Source organism: Lissotriton vulgaris, chromosome 5, assembly GCF_964263255.1.
Source record: "Lissotriton vulgaris chromosome 5, aLisVul1.2, whole genome shotgun sequence".
In the NCBI taxonomy this organism is placed as follows: domain Eukaryota; kingdom Metazoa; phylum Chordata; class Amphibia; order Caudata; family Salamandridae; genus Lissotriton; species Lissotriton vulgaris.
Genome location: NC_141693.1, coordinates 1,178,862,551 through 1,178,889,181, shown reverse-complemented (window position 1 = coordinate 1,178,889,181; position 26,631 = coordinate 1,178,862,551). Strand labels below are relative to the sequence as shown.

Genomic DNA, 26,631 nt, shown 5'->3' with positions numbered 1-26,631 from the left:
TTGCTAGAAACAAGATATAAGAGAACAACCACATCTGAAGAAAAGGACTAGTATCAAACAGCCTGCAGAGAGCATTAGGTGACTCAAAGATACATCTTACCAGCACACTTACCACATACACAGAGTCAGTATGCCAATAGGACGTAATTCAGGTATGGCAGGGGTAAGAAGCCAGGAACAGAGATATACTGAAATTACAAAACACTTCAGGTACTGGCATTGTGGTTATTTCTTCTCGATTAGATTGGGTAGAACAGAGTGTCTGCTCTGCCTCCGGAATAATAAGCCATGGGGAGTCTGACATCGAAATGATAGATCTATACTAATATAATAAAGAGAGAGCCCAAACCTTTGAGGCGGGTAATCTCAGGAACCACAGCACCAATCACAACACCCAATACAGCGTTGGAAAGGGTAGTTGAAGCAGAAGGACATAGGCTATGCAGACGCCCACCATATACATTTAAAAGGTAAAAGAACTGTGCCAGCAAAGTAGTCCCTTGTGGGCGTGTCTGTGTTGTGCTGTGGGCGTGTGCTGGGGGCGTGACAAACGCTGGGGGCGTGTGGTACGTTCCGCCCTTCATGCCATGTCTCATATCGTGTGCTAATCCCACCCTGCTCCCTTTAAATACCCCTGCCCCCTGCACCCCATAACCTCATAATCATAACCCACCCTTACTCCTTAAAATACCCCAACACCCTTAAACACTAACCCATCTTAACCCTATAGATATACCCTGAAACCCAAAACCCAAACCTATCCCTAAACCCTAAAAATACCCCAGTACCCCAAAACCCAAACCTAGCCCTGAACCCTATAAATACCCCTGTACCTCAAAACCCAAACCTACCCCTGAACCCTAAAAATACCCCTGTACCCCACAACCCAAACTTAGTCCTGAACCCTAAAAATACCACTGTACCCCAAAACTCAAACCTAGCCCTGAACCCTAAAAATAACCCTGTACCCCAAAACCCAAACCTACCCCTGAACCCTAAAATACCCCTGTACCCCAAAACCCACACCTAGCCCTGAACCCTAAAAATACCCCTGTACCCCAAAACCCAAACATAGCCCTGAACCCTTAAAATACCCCTGTACCCCAAAACCCAAACCTACCCCTGAACACTAAAAATACCCCTATACCCCAAAACCCAAACCTAGCCCTGAATCCTAAAAATACCCGTGTACCCCAAAACCCATACCTATCACTAAACCCTAAAACTACCCCTGTACCCCATAACCCAAAACTATATCTGAACCCTTAAAATGCCCAAACACCCCAAAACATATACCTCAGTACCCCAAAACATATACCCCTATACCCATACTTACCTTATCCAAACATTAAAAAAAACATGCTTTTACCATTCATGCATTTACAATGAATTTCGTTGTAAATGTATGTGTGGTAAAAGCATATTATATGTAATGCCATGCGTTATAATGGCATGGTGATGGATCAAACCCAGATCTTTTGACTGGGTGTGAGTGTTTGATTGGTTCAGATGCTCCGTCCATCACCACTCCCTTTTGTACCGGTTTTGGCCGCCATAAGTGTGGCAGGGCATGCTCAGACGTGAGTCCCTTGCTCACTTTGCCACTGGATTCAAGCAAGCCGGGCTGAAGACGGCTGGAATGCCAGAAACCGGTCCTTGGAAGCTTGTTTCCGGTCCAGGGAAGACATGGCTTGGCAGTTCGGGCTGGACTGTTCCCATGAGGCACAGGGTCAGACTGATTTGCATATAGCCATGTCTGAACTGGGGTGGCAGAGTGGGCTAAAGAACGGTGATGGATCAAACCCAGATCTTTTGACTGGGTGTGAGTGTTTGATTGGTTCAGATGCTCCGTCCATCACCACCCCCTTTTGTACCTCTTAAGTGCATCAGCAGTGCACTGTGAATCGGAGCATTTCACAGGCCTGTCACAGATAAGAAATGCTATCAAAACGAAATCCTACAAAACAATATACTACTGGCCAGCAGCAATTCATACCCGGACAACGTCGGGACGGGCTGCTAGTAATCTTATAAGAATGCAGGGGCGGCAGGGAGAGATACACCCTGTGAACTAAGTGTGATTTCAGGACTCCCTATTGATTTATAAATTCACACTTGTAATGGCCCAAAGAAGGTGTTGGCATACTAGGGTGCACTGTAATACCAGCAAACAATGAAGGGAAAGGGTCAAGCAGGTGACCTGTCTCTTCAAGTGTGAGGATGGTGACATTTGAACCCACAGATTACAGGTGTATCCAGGGAAAATGGTGTCCTCTGAAGTGAGTTAAGGATTCTCCCTACGGGAGGTTGGTGGCCTCTGCCTCAAGGAGCAGCATGTCTCTGAATATGGAATCAGACTCAAGGGCAGTCATTACTTTGATGAATAAGTGGGGCCTCTGGATTCAAGGGAAGTCAGATCCCTGATGACTGGGGCCAATGGATTCAAGGATGGTCAGGTCTCTGATGACTGGGGCCAATGGATTGAAGGATGGTCAGATCTGATGACTGGGGCCAATGGATTCAAGGATGGTCAGGTCTCTGATGACTGGGGCCAATGGATTCAAGGATGGTCTTGATTCTGGCCTCTGTATTCTTCGGACGGAGATTCCCTTACAAGCAGAGATGTGCGACAGTGTATACATTTTTTGACACAGAATTTGTTAAATTCCATAAACATTGTCTGGCATTCCACACAATAACAGTGTCAGAAGGAAATGTTTTTTCTGGGTTCTTGCATGACATTGTTTAAGCAAACGCACCCCTCATGTGAACACAACTCTCCAAATACCACAGGAGACTAGCACTAACACAAATTGTCTTTCTGCAAGACACTTTCATTGTAAACCACTCTCCCTCAGATATATTGTGAGACGTCTTCGGCAAGGTGTACTCTGCTTAAAAAATGTTACGCAAACTTGCCACAGGTGGCATTTTGATAAGACTAAAGAATTACACAACAATGTAGGATTTCAGAAGCAAAACTAAAAGTTTGCCCCGCCCCAGTGGCAGAGGATCGTAGATGTCCCATGGAGTGCACTGATGGAAGTTCCCAGACGAATATAGAGAGTGGGCGTAGCTCACAAAGGAGGTCTTAGAGAGCAACGATGTACCTGACCCGTGACCCCATCAATTTATAATGTCGATTCATTATCTGCTACGTTCCTCTGTAGTCCAGACTTACACTGTGATATCCAATGTGTTTCCACAACCAATGCTGAAGGTTCTGCTGCTCACCATCAATGAATGCATTTAGTGATGTTTTAATGAGTAAACACAAATAAAATAATGTTCTTTTTATAATTATTTGCCCGTGCATATTCTCTCAAGCCGAGGGACCGCCAATCTCTCGAGAGCACACAGTCAACTCTCAAATTTCTAGAGAGATGAAGGCCACCTTGGATGGCGAGGGAAGCTCCTAATGTTAAATGTGATGTCAGAATATAAGGGAAGGGATTCCTTGGAGAGAATGTGATGACTTCTGAATCTGTCCAGCACCTTTACAATGATCATGGCCGGCATTGGAAGACAGGAGATGGGTCGATAGCTGCAAGGGTCTTGTTTATTAAGGGAAGATATTTTTTTATTAATGTTTGAGCCAACACTGCTTACAGACTGAATGGAATTTTCCTGACTGGCACATTATTTATTATTTGGATAATGTCGGCCAGTATTGGCCCAATAGTCTGAGCTGCAAGGATGGCAACTATGCGAGGGTAAGGGGTGCATGGAAAGCCCGATTTAGAGGTTTTGATCAGTTTCGTAAGCTCAAACATAGAAGGTGGCATGGAGTGGCTAAGAGAGGAACCCATATCAGTTTGAATTGGAAATAGCACAGCTGATGAGGATGTAGATGTAAGAGAGGAGAAGTTTTTGTAACAGTCTTCAACTTTGAGGCAGAAGGCCTCCGCCACAGAGTTACTAAAGGATTGCCTGCAGTATTTAGGCAAGGAGGAAGTGTCGTGGTGAGTTATTTGATAGCCTCAAACAGTTCTTTTGGGGAGTTTGCGTCTGCTTCAGTTTTGCTGGGGACGTAGGCCGATTTCTCCTTGCGTATCAGCGTCTTATATCTAGATAGACTTATCTTATATTTGACCTTTTCTGAGTCACAGCATCTGACTCTCTCCATCTTTTCTCTTGTCTCCTGAAGACCTGTTTAAGGGACCTTATGTCGTCAGAGAACCATAGGCAGGTAGATGATCTCATTTGATCTTGGTCCATGTCACAGGAGACAAGATGGTGCTGGCCAAGTCTGGCTAGATTGTCTTTCATTTTGCTGGAGACATTACAAGACCTTCATGATTATGCTAATCTAGATCCCACCATGGGCACAATATGGCCATTTAAGAAAAAATCATACGACCCAGGTGGGACTCGAACCCACAATCCCCAGCTTCCGAGGCTGATGCCTTATCCATTAGGCCACTGGGCCTTGCTTGAACGAAAAGATAAGAGAACAACCACATCTGAAGAAAATGACTAGTATCAAACAGCCTGCAGAGAGCATTAAGAGACTCAAAGATACATCTTAACAGCACACTGACCACATACACAGAGTCAGTATGCCAATAGGACGTAATTCAGGTGTGGCAGGGGTAAGAAGCCAGGAACAGAGATACACTGAAATTACAAAACACTTCAGGTCCTGCCATTGTGGGTATTGCTTCTATATTAGACTGTGTAGAACAGAGTGTCTGCCCTGCCTCCGGGATAATAAGCCATGGGGAGTCTGACATCGAAATGATAGATGATCTTATAAGAATGCAGGGGCGGCAGGAAGAGAAACACCCTGTAAACTAAGTGTGATTTCAGGACTCCCTATCTATACTAATATAATAAAGAGAGAGCCCAAACCTTTGAGGCGGGTAATCTCAGGAACTACAGCACCAATCAAAACACCCAATACAGTGTTGGAAAGGGCATTTGCAGCAGAAGGACATAGGCTATGCAGACGTCCACCATATACATTTAAAAGGTAAAAGAACTGTGCCAGCAAAGTAGTCCCTTGTGGGCGTGTCTGCATTGTGCTGTGGGCGTGTGCTGGGGGGCGTGACAAACGCTGGGGGCGTTTGGTACATTCCGCCCTTCATGCCATGTCTCATATTGTGTGCTGTGGGCGTGTGCTGGGGGCGTGGGAGTGTGCGGGCGTGGGATTACGGAAAAAAAAGTGAGCGTTGTGCCCAATATTTTATGGTTTTTTCTTCCCAGGTTCTGTACATTCCAGCTCCGGGTGTCCACCCTGCTCCCTTTAAATACCCTGCACCCCATAATCATAACCCACCCTTACTCCTTAAAATACCCCACAAACCTTAAACACTAACCCATCTTAACCCTATAAATATACCATGTACCCCAAAACCCAAACCTATCCCTAAACCCTATAAATACCCCTGTACCCCAAAACCCAAACCTACCCCTGAACCCTAAAAATACCCCTGTACCCCAAAACCCAAACTCAGTCCTGAACCCTAAAAATACCACTGTACCCCAAAACTCAAACCTAGCCCTGAACCCTAAAAATAACCCTGTACCCCAAAACCCAAACCTACCCCTGAACCCTAAAATAACCCTGTACCCCAAAACCCAAACCTAGCCCTGAACCCTAAAAATACCCCTGTACCCCAAAACCCAAACCTAGCCCTGAACCCTTAAAATACCCCTGTACCCCAAAACCCAAACCTACCCCTGAACCCTAAAAATACCCCTATACCCCAAAACCCAAACCTAGCCCTGAATCCTAAAAATACCCCTGTACCCCAAAACCCATACCTATCACTAAACCCTAAAATTACCCCTGTACCCCATAACCCAAAACTATATCTGAACCCTTAAAATGCCCAAACACCCCAAAACATATACCTCAGTACCCCAAAACATATACCCCTATACCCATACTTACCTTATCCAAACATTAAAAAAAAACATGCTTTTACCATTCATGCATTTACAATGAATTTCGTTGTAAATGTATGTGTGGTAAAAGCATATAAAATGTAATGCCATGCGTTATAATGGCATGGTGATGGATCAAACCCAGATCTTTTGACTGGGTGTGAGTGTTTGATTGGTTCAGAGGCTCCGTCCATCACCACTCCCTTTTGTACCGGTTTTGGCCGCCATAAGTGTGGCGGGGCATGCTCAGACGTGAGTCCCTTGCTCACTTTCCCACTGGATTCAAGCAAGCCGGGCTGAAGACGGCTGGAATGCCAGAAACCGGTCCTTGGAAGCTTGTTTCCGGTCCAGGGAAGACATGGCTTGGCAATTCGGGCTGGACTGTTCCCATGAGGCACAGGGTCAGACTGATTTGCATATAGCCATGTCTGAACTGGGGTGGCAGAGTGGGCTAAAGAACGGTGATGGATCAAACCCAGATCTTTTGACTGGGTGTGAGTGTTTGATTGGTTCAGATGCTCCGTCCATCACCCCCCCCTTTTGTACCTCTTAAGTGCATCAGCAGTGCACTGTGAATCGGAGCGTTTCACAGGCCTGTCACAGATAAGAAATGCTATCAAAACGAAATCCTACAAAACAATATACTACTGGCCAGCAGCAATTCATACCCGGACAACGTCGGGACGGGCTGCTAGTAATCTTATAAGAATGCAGGGGCGGCAGGGAGAGATACACCCTGTGAACTAAGTGTGATTTCAGGACTCCCTATTGTTTTATAAATTCACTCTTGTAATGGCCCAAAGAAGGTGTTGGCATACTAGGGTGCACTGTAATACCAGCAAACAATGAAGGGAAAGGGTCAAGCAGGTGACCTCTCTCTTCAAGTGTGAGGATGGTGACATTTGAACTCACAGATTACAGGTTTATCCAGGGAAGATGGTGTCCTCTGAAGTGAGTTAAGGATTCTCCCTACGGGAGGTTGGTGGCCTCTGCCTCAAGGAGCAGCATGTCTCTGAATATGGAATCAAACTCAAGGGCAGTCATTACTTTGATGAATAAGTGGGGCCTCTGGATTCAAGGGAAGTCAGATCTCTGATGACTGGGGCCAATGGATTCAAGGATGGTCAGGTCTCTGATGACTGGGGCCAATGGATTGAAGGATGGTCAGATCTGATGACTGGGGCCAATGGATTCAAGGATGGTCAGGTTTCTGATGACTGGGGCCAATGGATTCAAGGATGGTCAGCTCTCTGATGACTGGGGCCAATGGATTGAAAAATGGTCAGCTCTCTGATGACTGGGGCCAATGGATTCAAGGATGGTCAGATCTGATGACTGGGGCCAATGGATTCAAGGATGGTCAGCTCTTTGATGTCTTGATTCTGGCCTCTGTATTCTTCGGACGGAGATTCCCTTACAAGCAGAGATGTGCGACAGTGTATACATTTTTTGACACAGAATTTGTTAAATTCCATAAACATTGTCTGGCATTCCACACAATAACAGTGTCAGAAGGAAATGTTTTTTCTGGGTTCCTGCCATGACATTGTTTAAGCAAACGCACCCCTCATGTGAACACAACTCTCCAAATACCACAGGAGACTAGCACTAACACAAATTGTCTTTCTGCAAGACACTTTCATTGTAAACCACTCTCCCTCAGATATATTGTGAGACGTCTTCGGCAAGGTGTACTCTGCTTAAAAAATGTTACGCAAACTTGCCACAGGTGGCATTTTGATAAGACTAAAGAATTACACAAAAATGTAGGATTTCAGAAGCAAAACTAAAAGTTTGCCCCGCCCCAGTGGCAGAGGATCGTAGATGTCCCATGGAGTGCACTGATGGAAGTTCCCAGACGAATATAGAGAGTGGGCGTAGCTCACAAAGGAGGTCTTAGAGAGCAACGATGTACCTGACCCGTGACCCCATCAATTTATAATGTCGATTCATTATCTGCTACGTTCCTCTGTAGTCCAGACTTACACTGTGATATCCAATGTGTTTCCACAACCAATGCTGAAGGTTCTGCTGCTCGCCATCAATGAATGCATTTAGTGATGTTTTAATGAGTAAACACAAATAAAATAATGTTCTTTTTATAATTATTTGCCCGTGCATATTCTCTCAAGCCGAGGGACCGCCAATCTCTCGAGAGCACACAGTCAACTCTCAAATTTCTAGAGAGATGAAGGTCACCTTGGATGCCGAGGGAAGCTCCTAATGTTAAATGTGATGTCAGAATATAAGGGAAGGGATTCCTTGGAGAGAATGTGATGACTTTTGAATCTGTCCAGCACCTTTACAATGATCATGGCCGGCATTGGAAGACAGGAGATGGGTCGATAGCTGCAAGGGTCTTGTTTATTAGGGGAAGATATGTTTTTTATTAACGTTAGAGCCAACACTGCTTACAGACTGAATGGAATTCTCCTGACTGGCACATTATTTATTATTTGGATAATGTCAGCCAGTATTGGCCCAATAGTCTAAGCTGCAAGGATGGCAACTATGCGAGGGTAAGGGGTGCATAGCAAGCCCGATTTAGAGGTTTTGATCAGTTTCGTAAGCTCAAACATAGAAGGTGGCATGGAGTGGCTAAGAGAGGAACCCATATCAGTTTGAATTGGAAATAGCACAGCTGATGAGGATGTAGATGTAAGAGAGGAGAAGTTTTTGTAACAGTCTTCAACTTTGAGGCAGAAGGCCTCCGCCACAGAGTTACTAAAGGATTGCCTGCAGTATTTAGGCAAGGAGGAAGTGTCGTGGTGAGTTATTTGATAGCCGCAAACAGTTCTTTTGGGGAGTTTGCGCCTGCTCCAGTTTTGTTGGGGACGTAGGCCGATTTCTCCTTGCGTATCAGCGTCTTATATCTAGATACACTTATCTTATATTTGACCTTTTCTGAGTCACAGCATCTGACTCTCTCCATCTTTTCTCTTGTCTCCTGAAGACCTGTTTAAGGGCCCTTATGTCGTCAGAGAACCTTAGGCAGGTAGATGATCCCATTTGATCTTGGTCCATGTCACAGGTGACAAGATGGTGCTGGCCAAGTCTGGCTAGATTGTCTTTCATTTTGCTGGAGACATTACATGACCTTCATGATTATGCTAATCTAGATCCCATCATGGGCACAATATGGCCATTTAAGAAAATATCATACGACCCAGGTGGGACTCGAACCCACAATCCCCAGCTTCGGAGGCTGATGCCTTATCCATTAGGCCACTGGGACTTGCTTGAACGAAAAGATAAGAGAACAACCACATCTGAAGAAAATGACTAGTATGAAACAGCCTGCAGAGAGCATTAAGAGACTCAAAGATACATCTTAACAGCACACTGACCACATACACAGAGTCAGTATGCCAATAGGACGTAATTCAGGTGTGGCAGGGGTAAGAAGCCAGGAACAGAGATACACTGAAATTACAAAACACTTCAGGTCCTGCCATTGTGGGTATTGCTTCTATATTAGACTGTGTAGAACAGAGTGTCTGCCCTGCCTCCGGGATAATAAGCCATGGGGAGTCTGACATCGAAATGATAGATGATCTTATAAGAATGCAGGGGCGGCAGGAAGAGAAACACCCTGTAAACTAAGTGTGATTTCAGGACTCCCTATCTATACTAATATAATAAAGAGAGAGCCCAAACCTTTGAGGCGGGTAATCTCAGGAACTACAGCACCAATCAAAACACCCAATACAGTGTTGGAAAGGGCATTTGCAGCAGAAGGACATAGGCTATGCAGACGCCCACCATATACATTTAAAAGGTAAAAGAACTGTGCCAGCAAAGTAGTCCCTTGTGGGCGTGTCTGCATTGTGCTGTGGGCGTGTGCTGGGGGGCGTGACAAACGCTGGGGGCGTTTGGTACATTCCGCCCTTCATGCCATGTCTCATATTGTGTGCTGTGGGCGTGTGCTGGGGGCGTGGGCGTGTGCGGGCGTGGGATTACGGAAAAAAAGTGAGCGTTGTGCCCAATATTTTATTGTTTTTTCTTCCCAGGTTCTGTACATTCCAGCTCCGGGTGTCCACCCTGCTCCCTTTAAATACCCTGCACCCCATAATCATAACCCACCCGTACTCCTTTAAATACCCCACAAACCTTAAACACTAACCCATCTTAACCCTATAAATATACCATGTACCCCAAAACCCAAACATATCCCTAAACCCTATAAATACCCCTGTACCCCAAAACCGAAACCTAGCCCTGAACCCTATAAATACCCCTGTACCTCAAAACCCAAACCTACGCCTGAACCCTGAAAATACCCCTGTACCCCAAAACCCAAACCTAGCCCTGAACCCTAAAAATACCCCTGTACCCCAAAACCCAAACCTACCCCTGAACCCTAAAATACCCCTGTTCCCCAAAACCCAAACCTAGGCCTGTACCCAAAAAATACCCCTGTACCCCAAAACCCAAACCTAGCCCTGAACCTTAAACACTACCCCATCTTAACCCTATAAATATACCATGTACCCCAAAACCCAAACCTATCCCTAAACCCTATAAATACCCCTGTACCCCAAAACCCAAACCTACCCCTGAACCCTAAAAATACCCCTGTACCCCAAAACCCAAACTTAGTCCTGAACCCTAAAAATACCACTGTACCCCAAAACTCAAACCTAGCCCTGAACCCTAAAAATAACCCTGTACCCCAAAACCCAAACCTACCCCTGAACCCTAAAATAACCCTGTACCCCAAAACCCAAACCTAGCCCTGAACCCTAAAAATACCCCTGTACCCCAAAACCCAAACCTAGCCCTGAACCCTTAAAATACCCCTGTACCCCAAAACCCAAACCTACCCCTGAACCCTAAAAATACCCCTATACCCCAAAACCCAAACCTAGCCCTGAATCCTAAAAATACCCCTGTACCCCAAAACCCATACCTAAACCCTAAAACTACCCCTGTACCCCATAACCCAAAACTATATCTGAACCCTTAAAATGCCCAAACACCCCAAAACATATACCTCAGTACCCCAAAACATATACCCCTATACCCATACTTACCTTACCAAACATTAAAAAAAACATGCTTTTACCATTCATGCATTTACAATGAATTTCGTTGTAAATGTATGTGTGGTAAAAGCATATAAAATGTAATGCCATGCGTTATAATGGCATGGTGATGGGTCAAACCCAGATCTTTTGACTGGGTGTGAGTGTTTGATTGGTTCAGATGCTCCGTCCATCACCACTCCCTTTTATACCGGTTTTGGCCGCCATAAGTGTGGCAGGGCATGCTCAGACGTGAGTCCCTTGCTCACTTTGCCACTGGATTCAAGCAAGCCGGGCTGAAGACGGCTGGAATGCCAGAAACCGGTCCTTGGAAGCTTGTTTCCGGTCCAGGGAAGACATGGCTTGGCAGTTCGGGCTGGACTGTTCCCATGAGGCACAGGGTCAGACTGATTTGCATATAGCCATGTCTGAACTGGGGTGGCAGAGTGGGCTAAAGAACGGTGATGGATCAAACCCAGATCTTTTGACTGGGTGTGAGTGTTTGATTGGTTCAGATGCTCCGTCCATCACCACCCCCTTTTGTACCTCTTAAGTGCATCAGCAGTGCACTGTGAATCGGAGCGTTTCACAGGCCTGTCACAGATAAGAAATGCTATCAAAACGAAATCCTACAAAACAATATACTACTGGCCAGCAGCAATTCATACCCGGACAACGTCGGGACGGGCTGCTAGTAATCTTATAAGAATGCAGGGGCGGCAGGGAGAGATACACCCTGTGAACTAAGTGTGATTTCAGGACTCCCTATTGTTTTATAAATTCACTCTTGTAATGGCCCAAAGAAGGTGTTGGCATACTAGGGTGCACTGTAATACCAGCAAACAATGAAGGGAAAGGGTCAAGCAGGTGACCTCTCTCTTCAAGTGTGAGGATGGTGACATTTGAACTCACAGATTACAGGTTTATCCAGGGAAGATGGTGTCCTCTGAAGTGAGTTAAGGATTCTCCCTACGGGAGGTTGGTGGCCTCTGCCTCAAGGAGCAGCATGTCTCTGAATATGGAATCAAACTCAAGGGCAGTCATTACTTTGATGAATAAGTGGGGCCTCTGGATTCAAGGGAAGTCAGATCTCTGATGACTGGGGCCAATGGATTCAAGGATGGTCAGGTCTCTGATGACTGGGGCCAATGGATTGAAGGATGGTCAGATCTGATGACTGGGGCCAATGGATTCAAGGATGGTCAGGTCTCTGATGACTGGGGCCAATGGATTCAAGAATGGTCAGCTCTCTGATGACTGGGGCCAATGGATTGAAGAATGGTCAGCTCTCTGATGACTGGGGCCAATGGATTCAAGGATGGTCAGATCTGATGATTGGGGCCAATGGATTCAAGGATGGTCAGCTCTTTGATGTCTTGATTCTGGCCTCTGTATTCTTCGGACGGAGATTCCCTTACAAGCAGAGATGTGCGACAGTGTATACATTTTTTGACACAGAATTTGTTAAATTCCATAAACATTGTCTGGCATTCCAGACAATAACAGTGTCAGAAGGAAATGTTTTTTCTGGGTTCCTGCCATGACATTGTTTAAGCAAACGCACCCCTCATGTGAACACAACTCTCCAAATACCACAGGAGACTAGCACTAACACAAATTGCCTTTCTGCAAGACACTTTCATTGTAAACCACTCTCCCTCAGATATATTGTGAGACGTCTTCGGCAAGGTGCACTCTGCTTAAAAAATGTTATGCAAACTTGCCACAGGTGACATTTTGATAAGACTAAAGAATTACACAAAAATGTAGGATTTCAGAAGCAAAACTAAAAGTTTGCCCCGCCCTAGTGGCAGAGGATCGTAGATGTCCCATGGAGTGCACTGATGGAAGTTCCCAGAAGAATATAGAGAGTGGGCGTAGCTCACAAAGGAGGTCTTGGAGAGCAACGATGTACCTGACCCGTGACCCCATCAATTTATAATGTCGATTCATTATCTGCTACGTTCCTCTGTAGTCCAGACTTACACTGTGATATCCAATGTGTTTCCACAACCAATGCTGAAGGTTCTGCTGCTCGCCATCAATGAATGCATTTAGTGATGTTTTAATGAGTAAACACAAATAAAATAATGTTCTTTTTATAATTATTTGCCCGTGCATATTCTCTCAAGCCGAGGGACCGCCAATCTCTCGAGAGCACACAGTCAACTCTCAAATTTCTAGAGAGATGAAGGTCACCTTGGATGGCGAGGGAAGCTCCTAATGTTAAATGTGATGTCAGAATATAAGGGAAGGGATTCCTTGGAGAGAATGTGATGACTTCTGAATCTGTCCAGCACCTTTACAATGATCATGGCCGGCATTGGAAGACAGGAGATGGGTCGATAGCTGCAAGGGTCTTGTTTATTAAGGGAAGATATTTTTTTATTAACGTTAGAGCCAACACTGCTTACAGACTGAATGGAATTCTCCTGACTGGCACATTATTTATTATTTGGATAATGTCGGCCAGTATTGGCCCAATAGTCTGAGCTGCAAGGATGGCAACTATGCGAGGGTAAGGGGTGCATGGCAAGCCCGATTTAGAGGTTTTGATCAGTTTCGTAAGCTCAAACATAGAAGGTGGCATGGAGTGGCTAAGAGAGGAACCCATATCAGTTTGAATTGGAAATAGCACAGCTGATGAGGATGTAGATGTAAGAGAGGAGAAGTTTTTGTAACAGTCTTCAACTTTGAGGCAGAAGGCCTCCGCCACAGAGTTACTAAAGGATTGCCTGCAGTATTTAGGCAAGGAGGAAGTGTCGTGGTGAGTTATTTGATAGCTGCAAAGAGTTCTTTTGGGGAGTTTGCGCCTGCTTCAGTTTTGTTGGGGACGTAGGCCGATTTCTCCTTGCGTATCAGCGTCTTATATCTAGATAGACTCATCTTATATTTGACCTTTTCTGAGTCACAGCATCTGACTCTCTCCATCTTTTCTCTTGTCTCCTGAAGACCTCTTTAAGGGCCCTTATGTCGTCAGAGAACCATAGGCAGGTAGATGATCTCATTTGATCTTGGTCCATGTCACAGGAGACAAGATGGTGCTGGCCAAGTCTGGCTAGATTGTCTTTCATTTTGCTGGAGACATTACAAGACCTTCATGATTATGCTAATCTAGATCCCACCATGGGCACAATATGGCCATTTAAGAAAAAATCATACGACCCAGGTGGGACTCGAACCCACAATCCCCAGCTTCGGAGGCTGATGCCTTATCCATTAGGCCACTGGGCCTTGCTTGAACGAAAAGATAAGAGAACAACCACATCTGAAGAAAATGACTAGTATCAAACAGCCTGCAGAGAGCATTAAGAGACTCAAAGATACATCTTAACAGCACACTGACCACATACACAGAGTCAGTATGCCAATAGGACGTAATTCAGGTGTGGCAGGGGTAAGAAGCCAGGAACAGAGATACACTGAAATTACAAAACACTTCAGGTCCTGCCATTGTGGGTATTGCTTCTATATTAGACTGTGTAGAACAGAGTGTCTGCCCTCCCTCCGGGATAATAAGCCATGGGGAGTCTGACATCGAAATGATAGATGATCTTATAAGAATGCAGGGGCGGCAGGAAGAGAAACACCCTGTAAACTAAGTGTGATTTCAGGACTCCCTATCTATACTAATATAATAAAGAGGGAGCCCAAACCTTTGAGGCGGGTAATCTCAGGAACTACAGCATCAATCAAAACACCCAATACAGTGTTGGAAAGGGCATTTGCAGCAGAAGGACATAGGCTATGCAGACGCCCACCATATACATTTAAAAGGTAAAAGAACTGTGCCAGCAAAGTAGTCCCTTGTGGGCGTGTCTGCATTGTGCTGTGGGCGTGTGCTGGGGGGCGTGACAAACGCTGGGGGCGTTTGGTACATTCCGCCCTTCATGCCATGTCTCATATTGTGTGCTGTGGGCGTGTGCTGGGGGCGTGGGAGTGTGCGGGCGTGGGATTACGGAAAAAAAAGTGAGCGTGTGCCCAATATTTTATTGTTTTTTCTTCCCAGGTTCTGTACATTCCAGCTCCGGGTGTCCACCCTGCTCCCTTTAAATACCCTGCACCCCATAATCATAACCCACCCTTACTCCTTAAAATACCCCACAAACCTTAAACACTAACCCATCTTAACCCTATAAATATACCATGTACCCCAAAACCCAAACCTATCCCTAAACCCTATAAATACCCCTGTACCCCAAAACCCAAACCTACCCCTGAACCCTAAAAATACCCCTGTACCCCAAAACCCAAACTTAGTCCTGAACCCTAAAAATACCACTGTACCCCAAAACTCAAACCTAGCCCTGAACCCTAAAAATAACCCTGTACCCCAAAACCCAAACCTACCCCTGAACCCTAAAATAACCCTGTACCCCAAAACCCAAACCTAGCCCTGAACCCTAAAAATACCCCTGTACCCCAAAACCCAAACCTAGCCCTGAACCCTTAAAATACCCCTGTACCCCAAAACCCAAACCTACCCCTGAACCCTAAAATACCCCTATACCCCAAAACCCAAACCTAGCCCTGAATCCTAAAAATACCCCTGTACCCCCAAACCCATACCTATCACTAAACCCTAAAACTACCCCTGTACCCCATAACCCAAAACTATATCTGAACCCTTAAAATGCCCAAACACCCCAAAACATATACCTCAGTACCCCAAAACATATACCCCTATACCCATACTTACCTTATCCAAACATTAAAAAAAAACATGCTTTTACCATTCATGCATTTACAATGAATTTCGTTGTAAATGTATGTGTGGTAAAAGCATATAAAATGTAATGCCATGCGTTATAATGGCATGGTGATGGATCAAACCCAGATCTTTTGACTGGGTTTGAGTGTTTGATTGGTTCAGATGCTCCGTCCATCACCACTCCCTTTTGTACCGGTTTTGGCCGCCATAAGTGTGGCAGGGCATGCTCAGACGTGAGTCCCTTGCTCACTTTGCCACTGGATTCAAGCAAGCCGGGCTGAAGACGGCTGGAATGCCAGAAACCGGTCCTTGGAAGCTTGTTTCCGGTCCAGGGAAGACATGGCTTGGCAGTTCGGGCTGGACTGTTCACATGAGGCACAGGGTCAGACTGATTTGCATATAGCCATGTCTGAACTGGGGTGGCAGAGTGGGCTAAAGAACGGTGATGGATCAAACCCAGATCTTTTGACTGGGTGTGAGTGTTTGATTGGTTCAGATGCTCCGTCCATCACCACCCCCTTTTGTACCTCTTAAGTGCATCAGCAGTGCACTGTGAATCGGAGCGTTTCACAGGCCTGTCACAGATAAGAAATGCTATCAAAACGAAATCCTACAAAACAATATACTACTGGCCAGCAGCAATTCATACCCGGACAACGTCGAGACGGGCTGCTAGTAATCTTATAAGAATGCAGGGGCGGCAGGGAGAGATACACCCTGTGAACTAAGTGTGATTTCAGGACTCCCTATTGTTTTATAAATTCACTCTTGTAATGGCCCAAAGAAGGTGTTGGCATACTAGGGTGCACTGTAATACCAGCAAACAATGAAGGGAAAGGGTCAAGCAGGTGACCTCTCTCTTCAAGTGTGAGGATGGTGACATTTGAACTCACAGATTACAGGTTTATCCAGGGAAGATGGTGTCCTCTGAAGTGAGTTAAGGATTCTCCCTACGGGAGGTGGTGGCCTCTGCCTCAAGGAGCAGCATGTCTCTGAATATGGAATCAAACTCAAGGGCAGTCATTACTTTGATGAATAAGTGGGGCCTCTGGATTCAAGGGAAGTCAGATCTCTGATGACTGGGGCCAATGGATTCAAGGATGGTCAGGTCTCTGATGACTGGGGCCAATGGATTGAAGGATGGTCAGATCTGATGACTGGGGCCAATGGATTCAAGGATGGTCAGGTCTCTGATGACTGGGGCCAATGGATTCAAGAATGGTCAGCTCTCTGATGACTGGGGCCAATGGATTGAAGAATGGTCAGCTCTCTGATGACTGGGGCCAATGGATTCAAGGATGGTCAGATCTGATGATTGGGGCCAATGGATTCAAGGATGGTCAGCTCTTTGATGTCTTGATTCTGGCCTCTGTATTCTTCGGACGGAGATTCCCTTACAAGCAGAGATGTGCGACAGTGTATACATTTTTTGACACAGAATTTGTTAAATTCCATAAACATTGTCTGGCATTCCAGACAATAACAGTGTCAGAAGGAAATGTTTTTTCTGGGTTCTTGCATGACATTGTTTAAGCAAACGCACCCCTCATGTGAACACAACTCTCCAAATACCACAGGAGACTAGCACTAACACAAATTGCCTTTCTGCAAGACACTTTCATTGTAAACCACTCTCCCTCAGATATATTGTGAGACGTCTTCGGCAAGGTGCACTCTGCTTAAAAAATGTTATGCAAACTTGCCACAGGTGACATTTTGATAAGACTAAAGAATTACACAAAAATGTAGGATTTCAGAAGCAAAACTAAAAGTTTGCCCCGCCCTAGTGGCAGAGGATCGTAGATGTCCCATGGAGTGCACTGATGGAAGTTCCCAGAAGAATATAGAGAGTGGGCGTAGCTCACAAAGGAGGTCTTGGAGAGCAACGATGTACCTGACCCGGGACCCCATCAATTTATAATGTCGATTCATTATCTGCTACGTTCCTCTGTAGTCCAGACTTACACTGTGATATCCAATGTGTTTCCACAACCAATGCTGAAGGTTCTGCTGCTCGCCATCAATGAATGCATTTAGTGATGTTTTAATGAGTAAACACAAATAAAATAATGTTCTTTTTATAATTATTTGCCCGTGCATATTCTCTCAAGCCGAGGGACCGCCAATCTCTCGAGAGCACACAGTCAACTCTCAAATTTCTAGAGAGATGAAGGTCACCTTGGATGGCGAGGGAAGCTCCTAATGTTAAATGTGATGTCAGAATATAAGGGAAGGGATTCCTTGGAGAGAATGTGCTGACTTCTGAATCTGTCCAGCACCTTTACAATGATCATGGCCGGCATTGGAAGACAGGAGATGGGTCGATAGCTGCAAGGGTCTTGTTTATTAAGGGAAGATATTTTTTTATTAACGTTAGAGCCAACACTGCTTACAGACTGAATGGAATTCTCCTGACTGGCACATTATTTATTATTTGGATAATGTCGGCCAGTATTGGCCCAATAGTCTGAGCTGCAAGGATGGCAACTATGCGAGGGTAAGGGGTGCATGGCAAGCCCGATTTAGAGGTTTTGATCAGTTTCGTAAGCTCAAACATAGAAGGTGGCATGGAGTGGCTAAGAGAGGAACCCATATCAGTTTGAATTGGAAATAGCACAGCTGATGAGGATGTAGATGTAAGAGAGGAGAAGTTTTTGTAACAGTCTTCAACTTTGAGGCAGAAGGCCTCCGCCACAGAGTTACTAAAGGATTGCCTGCAGTATTTAGGCAAGGAGGAAGTGTCGTGGTGAGTTATTTGATAGCTGCAAAGAGTTCTTTTGGGGAGTTTGCGCCTGCTTCAGTTTTGTTGGGGACGTAGGCCGATTTCTCCTTGCGTATCAGCGTCTTATATCTAGATAGACTTATCTTATATTTGACCTTTTCTGAGTCACAGCATCTGACTCTCTCCATCTTTTCTCTTGTCTCCTGAAGACCTCTTTAAGGGCCCTTATGTCGTCAGAGAACCATAGGCAGGTAGATGATCTCATTTGATCTTGGTCCATGTCACAGGAGACAAGATGGTGCTGGCCAAGTCTGGCTAGATTGTCTTTCATTTTGCTGGAGACATTACAAGACCTTCATGATTATGCTAATCTAGATCCCACCATGGGCACAATATGGCCATTTAAGAAAAAATCATACGACCCAGGTGGGACTCGAACCCACAATCCCCAGCTTCGGAGGCTGATGCCTTATCCATTAGGCCACTGGGCCTTGCTTGAACGAAAAGATAAGAGAACAACCACATCTGAAGAAAATGACTAGTATCAAACAGCCTGCAGAGAGCATTAAGAGACTCAAAGATACATCTTAACAGCACACTGACCACATACACAGAGTCAGTATGCCAATAGGACGTAATTCAGGTGTGGCAGGGGTAAGAAGCCAGGAACAGAGATACACTGAAATTACAAAACACTTCAGGTCCTGCCATTGTGGGTATTGCTTCTATATTAGACTGTGTAGAACAGAGTGTCTGCCCTCCCTCCGGGATAATAAGCCATGGGGAGTCTGACATCGAAATGATAGATGATCTTATAAGAATGCAGGGGCGGCAGGAAGAGAAACACCCTGTAAACTAAGTGTGATTTCAGGACTCCCTATCTATACTAATATAATAAAGAGAGAGCCCAAACCTTTGAGGCGGGTAATCTCAGGAACTACAGCACCAATCAAAACACCCAATACAGTGTTGGAAAGGGCATTTGCAGCAGAAGGACATAGGCTATGCAGACGCCCACCATATACATTTAAAAGGTAAAAGAACTGTGCCAGCAAAGTAGTCCCTTGTGGGCGTGTCTGCATTGTGCTGTGGGCGTGTGCTGGGGGGCGTGACAAACGCTGGGGGCGTTTGGTACATTCCGCCCTTCATGCCATGTCTCATATTGTGTGCTGTGGGCGTGTGCTGGGGGCGTGGGAGTGTGCGGGCGTGGGATTACGGAAAAAAAAGTGAGCGTGTGCCCAATATTTTATTGTTTTTTCTTCCCAGGTTCTGTACATTCCAGCTCCGGGTGTCCACCCTGCTCCCTTTAAATACCCTGCACCCCATAATCATAACCCACCCTTACTCCTTAAAATACCCCACAAACCTTAAACACTAACCCATCTTAACCCTATAAATATACCATGTACCCCAAAACCCAAACCTATCCCTAAACCCTATAAATACCCCTGTACCCCAAAACCCAAACCTACCCCTGAACCCTAAAAATACCCCTGTACCCCAAAACCCAAACTTAGTCCTGAACCCTAAAAATACCACTGTACCCCAAAACTCAAACCTAGCCCTGAACCCTAAAAATAACCCTGTACCCCAAAACCCAAACCTACCCCTGAACCCTAAAATAACCCTGTACCCCAAAACCCAAACCTAGCCCTGAACCCTAAAAATACCCCTGTACCCCAAAACCCAAACCTAGCCCTGAACCCTTAAAATACCCCTGTACCCCAAAACCCAAACCTACCCCTGAACCCTAAAATACCCCTATACCCCAAAACCCAAACCTAGCCCTGAATCCTAAAAATACCCCTGTACCCTCAAACCCATACCTATCACTAAACCCTAAAACTACCCCTGTACCCCATAACCCAAAACTATATCTGAACCCTTAAAATGCCCAAACACCCCAAAACATATACCTCAGTACCCCAAAACATATACCCCTATACCCATACTTACCTTATCCAAACATTAAAAAAAAACATGCTTTTACCATTCATGCATTTACAATGAATTTCGTTGTAAATGTATGTGTGGTAAAAGCATATAAAATGTAATGCCATGCGTTATAATGGCATGGTGATGGATCAAACCCAGATCTTTTGACTGGGTGTGAGTGTTTGATTGGTTCAGATGCTCCGTCCATCACCACTCCCTTTTGTACCGGTTTTGGCCGCCATAAGTGTGGCAGGGCATGCTCAGACGTGAGTCCCTTGCTCACTTTGCCACTGGATTCAAGCAAGCCGGGCTGAAGACGGCTGGAATGCCAGAAACCGGTCCTTGGAAGCTTGTTTCCGGTCCAGGGAAGACATGGCTTGGCAGTTCGGGCTGGACTGTTCACATGAGGCACAGGGTCAGACTGATTTGCATATAGCCATGTCTGAACTGGGGTGGCAGAGTGGGCTAAAGAACGGTGATGGATCAAACCCAGATCTTTTGACTGGGTGTGAGTGTTTGATTGGTTCAGATGCTCCGTCCATCGCCACCCCCTTTTGTACCTCTTAAGTGCATCAGCAGTGCACTGTGAATCGGAGCGTTTCACAGGCCTGTCACAGATAAGAAATGCTATCAAAACGAAATCCTACAAAACAATATACTACTGGCCAGCAGCAATTCATACCCGGACAACGTCGGGACGGGCTGCTAGTAATCTTATAAGAATGCAGGGGCGGCAGGGAGAGATACACCCTGTGAACTAAGTGTGATTTCAGGACTCCCTATTGTTTTATAAATTCACTCTTGTAATGGCCCAAAGAAGGTGTTGGCATACTAGGGTGCACTGTAATACCAGCAAACAATGAAGGGAAAGGGTCAAGCAGGTGACCTCTCTCTTCAAGTGTGAGGATGGTGACATTTGAACTCACAGATTACAGGTTTATCCAGGGAAGATGGTGTCCTCTGAAGTGAGTTAAGGATTCTCCCTACGGGAGGTGGTGGCCTCTGCCTCAAGGAGCAGCATGTCTCTGAATATGGAATCAAACTCAAGGGCAGTCATTACTTTGATGAATAAGTGGGGCCTCTGGATTCAAGGGAAGTCAGATCTCTGATGACTGGGGCCAATGGATTCAAGGATGGTCAGGTCTCTGATGACTGGGGCCAATGGATTGAAGGATGGTCAGATCTGATGACTGGGGTCAATGGATTCAAGGATGGTCAGGTCTCTGATGACTGGGGCCAATGGATTGAAGAATGGTCAGCTCTCTGATGAAGGGGCCAATGGATTCAAGGATGGTCAGATCTGATGACTGGGGCCAATGGATTCAAGGATGGTCAGATCTGATGACTGGGGTCAATGGATTCAAGGATGGTCAGCTCTCTGATGACTGGGGCCAATGGATTGAAGAATGGTCAGCTCTCTGATGAAGGGGCCAATGGATTCAAGGATGGTCAGATCTGATGACTGGGGCCAATGGATTCAAGGATGGTCAGCTCTTTGATGTCTTGATTCTGGCCTCTGTATTCTTCGGACGGAGATTCCCTTACAAGCAGAGATGTGCGACAGTGTATACATTTTTGGACACAGAATTTGTTAAATTCCATAAACATTGTCTGGCATTCCACACAATAACAGTGTCAGAAGGAAATGTTTTTTCTGGGTTCTTGCATGACATTGTTTACGCAAACGCACCCCTCATGTGAACACAACTCTCCAAATACCACAGGAGACTAGCACTAACACCAATTGTCTTTCAGCAAGACACTTTCATTGTAAACTACTCTCCCTCGGATATATTGTGAGACGTCTTCGGCAAGGTGCACTCTGCTTAAAAAATGTTACGCAAACTTGCCACAGGTGACATTTTGATAAGACTAAAGAATTACACAAAAATGTAGGATTTCAGAAGCAAAACTAAAAGTTTGCCCCGCCCCAGTGGCAGAGGATCGTAGATGTCCCATGGAGTGCACTGATGGAAGTTCCCAGAAGAATATAGAGAGTGGGCGTAGCTCACAAAGGAGGTCTTGGAGAGCAACGATGTACCTGACCCGTGACCCCATCAATTTATAATGTCGATTCATTATCTGCTACGTTCCTCTGTAGTCCAGACTTACACTGTGATATCCAATGTGTTTCCACAACCAATGCTGAAGGTTCTGCTGCTCGCCATCAATGAATGCATTTAGTGATGTTTTAATGAGTAAACACAAATAAAATAATGTTCTTTTTATAATTATTTGCCCGTGCATATTCTCTCAAGCCGAGGGACCGCCAATCTCTCGAGAGCACACAGTCAACTCTCAAATTTCTAGAGAGATGAAGGTCACCTTGGATGCCGAGGGAAGCTCCTAATGTTAAATGTGATGTCAGAATATAAGGGAAGGGATTCCTTGGAGAGAATGTGATGACTTCTGAATCTGTCCAGCACCTTTACAATGATCATGGCCGGCATTGGAAGACAGGAGATGGGTCGATAGCTGCAAGGGTCTTGTTTATTAAGGGAAGATATGTTTTTTATTAACGTTAGAGCCAACACTGCTTACAGACTGAATGGAATTCTCCTGACTGGCACATTATTTATTATTTGGATAATGTCGGCCAGTATTGGCCCAATAGTCTGAGCTGCAAGGATGGCAACTATGCGAGGGTAAGGGGTGCATGGCAAGCCCGATTTAGAGGTTTTGATCAGTTTCGTAAGCTTAAACATAGAAGGTGGCATGGAGTGGCTAAGAGAGGAACCCATATCAGTTTGAATTGGAAATAGCACAGCTGATGAGGATGTAGATGTAAGAGAGGAGAAGTTTTTGTAACAGTCTTCAACTTTGAGGCAGAAGGCCTCCGCCACAGAGTTACTAAAGGATTGCCTGCAGTATTTAGGCAAGGAGGAAGTGTCGTGGTGAGTTATTTGATAGCCGCAAACAGTTCTTTTGGGGAGTTTGCGCCTGCTTCAGTTTTGTTGGGGACGTAGGCCGATTTCTCCTTGCGTATCAGCGTCTTATATCTAGATAGACTTATCTTATATTTGACCTTTTCTGAGTCACAGCATCTGACTCTCTCCATCTTTTCTCTTGTCTCCTGAAGACCTGTTTAAGGGCCCTTATGTCGTCAGAGAACCATAGGCAGGTAGATGATCTCATTTGATCTTGGTCCATGTCACAGGTGACAAGATGGTGCAGGCCAAGTCTGGCTAGATTGTCTTTCATTTTGCTGGAGACATTACATGACCTTCATGATTATGCTAATCTAGATCCCACCATGGGCACAATATGGCCATTTAAGAAAAAATCATACGACCCAGGTGGGACTCGAACCCACAATCCCCAGCTTCGGAGGCTGATGCCTTATCCATTAGGCCACTGGGCCTTGCTTGAACGACAAGATAAGAGAACAACCACATCTGAAGAAAATGACTAGTATCAAATAGCCTGCAGAGAGCATTAAGAGACTCAAAGATACATCTTAACAGCACACTGACCACATACACAGAGTCAGTATGCCAATAGGACGTAATTCAGGTGTGGCAGGGGTAAGAAGCCAGGAACAGAGATACACTGAAATTACAAAACACTTCAGGTCCTGCCATTGTGGGTATTGCTTCTATATTAGACTGTGTAGAACAGAGTGTCTGCCCTGCCTCCGGGATAATAAGCCATGGGGAGTCTGACATCGAAATGATAGATGATCTTATAAGAATGCAGGGGCGGCAGGAAGAGAAACACCCTGTAAACTAAGTGTGATTTCAGGACTCCCTATATATACTAATATAATAAAGAGAGAGCCCAAACCTTTGAGGCGGGTAATCTCAGGAACTACAGCACCAATCAAAACACCCAATACAGTGTTGGAAAGGGCATTTGCAGCAGAAGGACATAGGCTATGCAGACGCCCACCATATACATTTAAAAGGTAAAAGAACTGTGCCAGCAAAGTAGTCCCTTGTGGGCGTGTCTGCATTGTGCTGTGGGCGTGTGCTGGGGGGCGTGACAAATGCTGGGGGCGTTTGGTACATTCCGCCCTTCATGCCATGTCTCATATTGTGTGCTGTGGGCGTGTGCTGGGGGCGTGGGCGTGTGCGGGCGTGGGATTACGGAAAAAAAGTGAGCGTTGTGCCCAATATTTTATTGTTTTTTCTTCCCAGGTTCTGTACATTCCAGCTCCGGGTGTCCACCCTGCTCCCTTTAAATACCCTGCACCCCATAATCATAACCCACCCTTACTCCTTTAAATACCCCACAAACCTTAAACACTAACCCATCTTAACCCTATAAATATACCATGTACCCCAAAACCCAAACATATCCCTAAACCCTATAAATACCCCTGTACCCCAAAACCGAAACCTAGCCCTGAACCCTATAAATACCCCTGTACCTCAAAACCCAAACCTACGCCTGAACCCTGAAAATACCCCTGTACCCCAAAACCCAAACCTACCCCTGAACCCTAAAATACCCCTGTTCCCCAAAACCCAAACCTAGGCCTGTACCCAAAAAATACCCCTGTACCCCAAAACCCAAACCTAGCCCTGAACCTTAAACACTACCCCATCTTAACCCTATAAATATACCATGTACCCCAAAACCCAAACCTATCCCTAAACCCTATAAATACCCCTGTACCCCAAAACCCAAACCTACCCCTGAACCCTAAAAATACCCCTGTACCCCAAAACCCAAACTTAGTCCTGAACCCTAAAAATACCACTGTACCCCAAAACTCAAACCTAGCCCTGAACCCTAAAAATAACCCTGTACCCCAAAACCCAAACCTACCCCTGAACCCTAAAATAACCCTGTACCCCAAAACCCAAACCTAGCCCTGAACCCTAAAAATACCCCTGTACCCCAAAACCCAAACCTAGCCCTGAACCCTTAAAATACCCCTGTACCCCAAAACCCAAACCTACCCCTGAACCCTAAAAATACCCCTATACCCCAAAACCCAAACCTAGCCCTGAATCCTAAAAATACCCCTGTACCCCAAAACCCATACCTAAACCCTAAAACTACCCCTGTACCCCATAACCCAAAACTATATCTGAACCCTTAAAATGCCCAAACACCCCAAAACATATACCTCAGTACCCCAAAACATATACCCCTATACCCATACTTACCTTACCAAACATTAAAAAAAACATGCTTTTACCATTCATGCATTTACAATGAATTTCGTTGTAAATGTATGTGTGGTAAAAGCATATAAAATGTAATGCCATGCGTTATAATGGCATGGTGATGGGTCAAACCCAGATCTTTTGACTGGGTGTGAGTGTTTGATTGGTTCAGATGCTCCGTCCATCACCACTCCCTTTTATACCGGTTTTGGCCGCCATAAGTGTGGCAGGGCATGCTCAGACGTGAGTCCCTTGCTCACTTTGCCACTGGATTCAAGCAAGCCGGGCTGAAGACGGCTGGAATGCCAGAAACCGGTCCTTGGAAGCTTGTTTCCGGTCCAGGGAAGACATGGCTTGGCAGTTCGGGCTGGACTGTTCCCATGAGGCACAGGGTCAGACTGATTTGCATATAGCCATGTCTGAACTGGGGTGGCAGAGTGGGCTAAAGAACGGTGATGGATCAAACCCAGATCTTTTGACTGGGTGTGAGTGTTTGATTGGTTCAGATGCTCCGTCCATCACCACCCCCTTTTGTACCTCTTAAGTGCATCAGCAGTGCACTGTGAATCGGAGCGTTTCACAGGCCTGTCACAGATAAGAAATGCTATCAAAACGAAATCCTACAAAACAATATACTACTGGCCAGCAGCAATTCATACCCGGACAACGTCGGGACGGGCTGCTAGTAATCTTATAAGAATGCAGGGGCGGCAGGGAGAGATACACCCTGTGAACTAAGTGTGATTTCAGGACTCCCTATTGTTTTATAAATTCACTCTTGTAATGGCCCAAAGAAGGTGTTGGCATACTAGGGTGCACTGTAATACCAGCAAACAATGAAGGGAAAGGGTCAAGCAGGTGACCTCTCTCTTCAAGTGTGACGATGGTGACATTTGAACTCACAGATTACAGGTTTATCCAGGGAAGATGGTGTCCTCTGAAGTGAGTTAAGGATTCTCCCTACGGGAGGTTGGTGGCCTCTGCCTCAAGGAGCAGCATGTCTCTGAATATGGAATCAAACTCAAGGGCAGTCATTACTTTGATGAATAAGTGGGGCCTCTGGATTCAAGGGAAGTCAGATCTCTGATGACTGGGGCCAATGGATTCAAGGATGGTCAGGTCTCTGATGACTGGGGCCAATGGATTGAAGGATGGTCAGATCTGATGACTGGGGCCAATGGATTCAAGGATGGTCAGGTCTCTGATGACTGGGGCCAATGGATTCAAGGATGGTCA

The 26,631-nt window shown here is 45.5% G+C and overlaps 5 non-coding genes across 5 annotated transcripts; all 5 read right to left on the bottom strand.

Annotated features, from left to right (window-relative positions):
• Positions 1–4,356: 4,356 nt before the first annotated feature.
• Positions 4,357–4,429, bottom strand: TRNAP-CGG (transfer RNA proline (anticodon CGG)). Its single transcript has one exon. It is a non-coding gene; the product is annotated as a tRNA-Pro (tRNA).
• A 4,622-nt stretch (positions 4,430–9,051) lies between these two features.
• Positions 9,052–9,124, bottom strand: TRNAR-CCG (transfer RNA arginine (anticodon CCG)). Its single transcript has one exon. It is a non-coding gene; the product is annotated as a tRNA-Arg (tRNA).
• A 4,950-nt stretch (positions 9,125–14,074) lies between these two features.
• TRNAR-CCG (transfer RNA arginine (anticodon CCG)) lies at positions 14,075–14,147 on the bottom strand. The gene has a single exon. It is a non-coding gene; the product is annotated as a tRNA-Arg (tRNA).
• Positions 14,148–18,764: 4,617 nt separating this feature from the next.
• Positions 18,765–18,837, bottom strand: TRNAR-CCG (transfer RNA arginine (anticodon CCG)). Its single transcript has one exon. It is a non-coding gene; the product is annotated as a tRNA-Arg (tRNA).
• Positions 18,838–23,569: 4,732 nt separating this feature from the next.
• On the bottom strand, positions 23,570–23,642 carry TRNAR-CCG (transfer RNA arginine (anticodon CCG)). The gene has a single exon. It is a non-coding gene; the product is annotated as a tRNA-Arg (tRNA).
• Between the last annotated feature and the right edge of the window lie 2,989 nt (positions 23,643–26,631).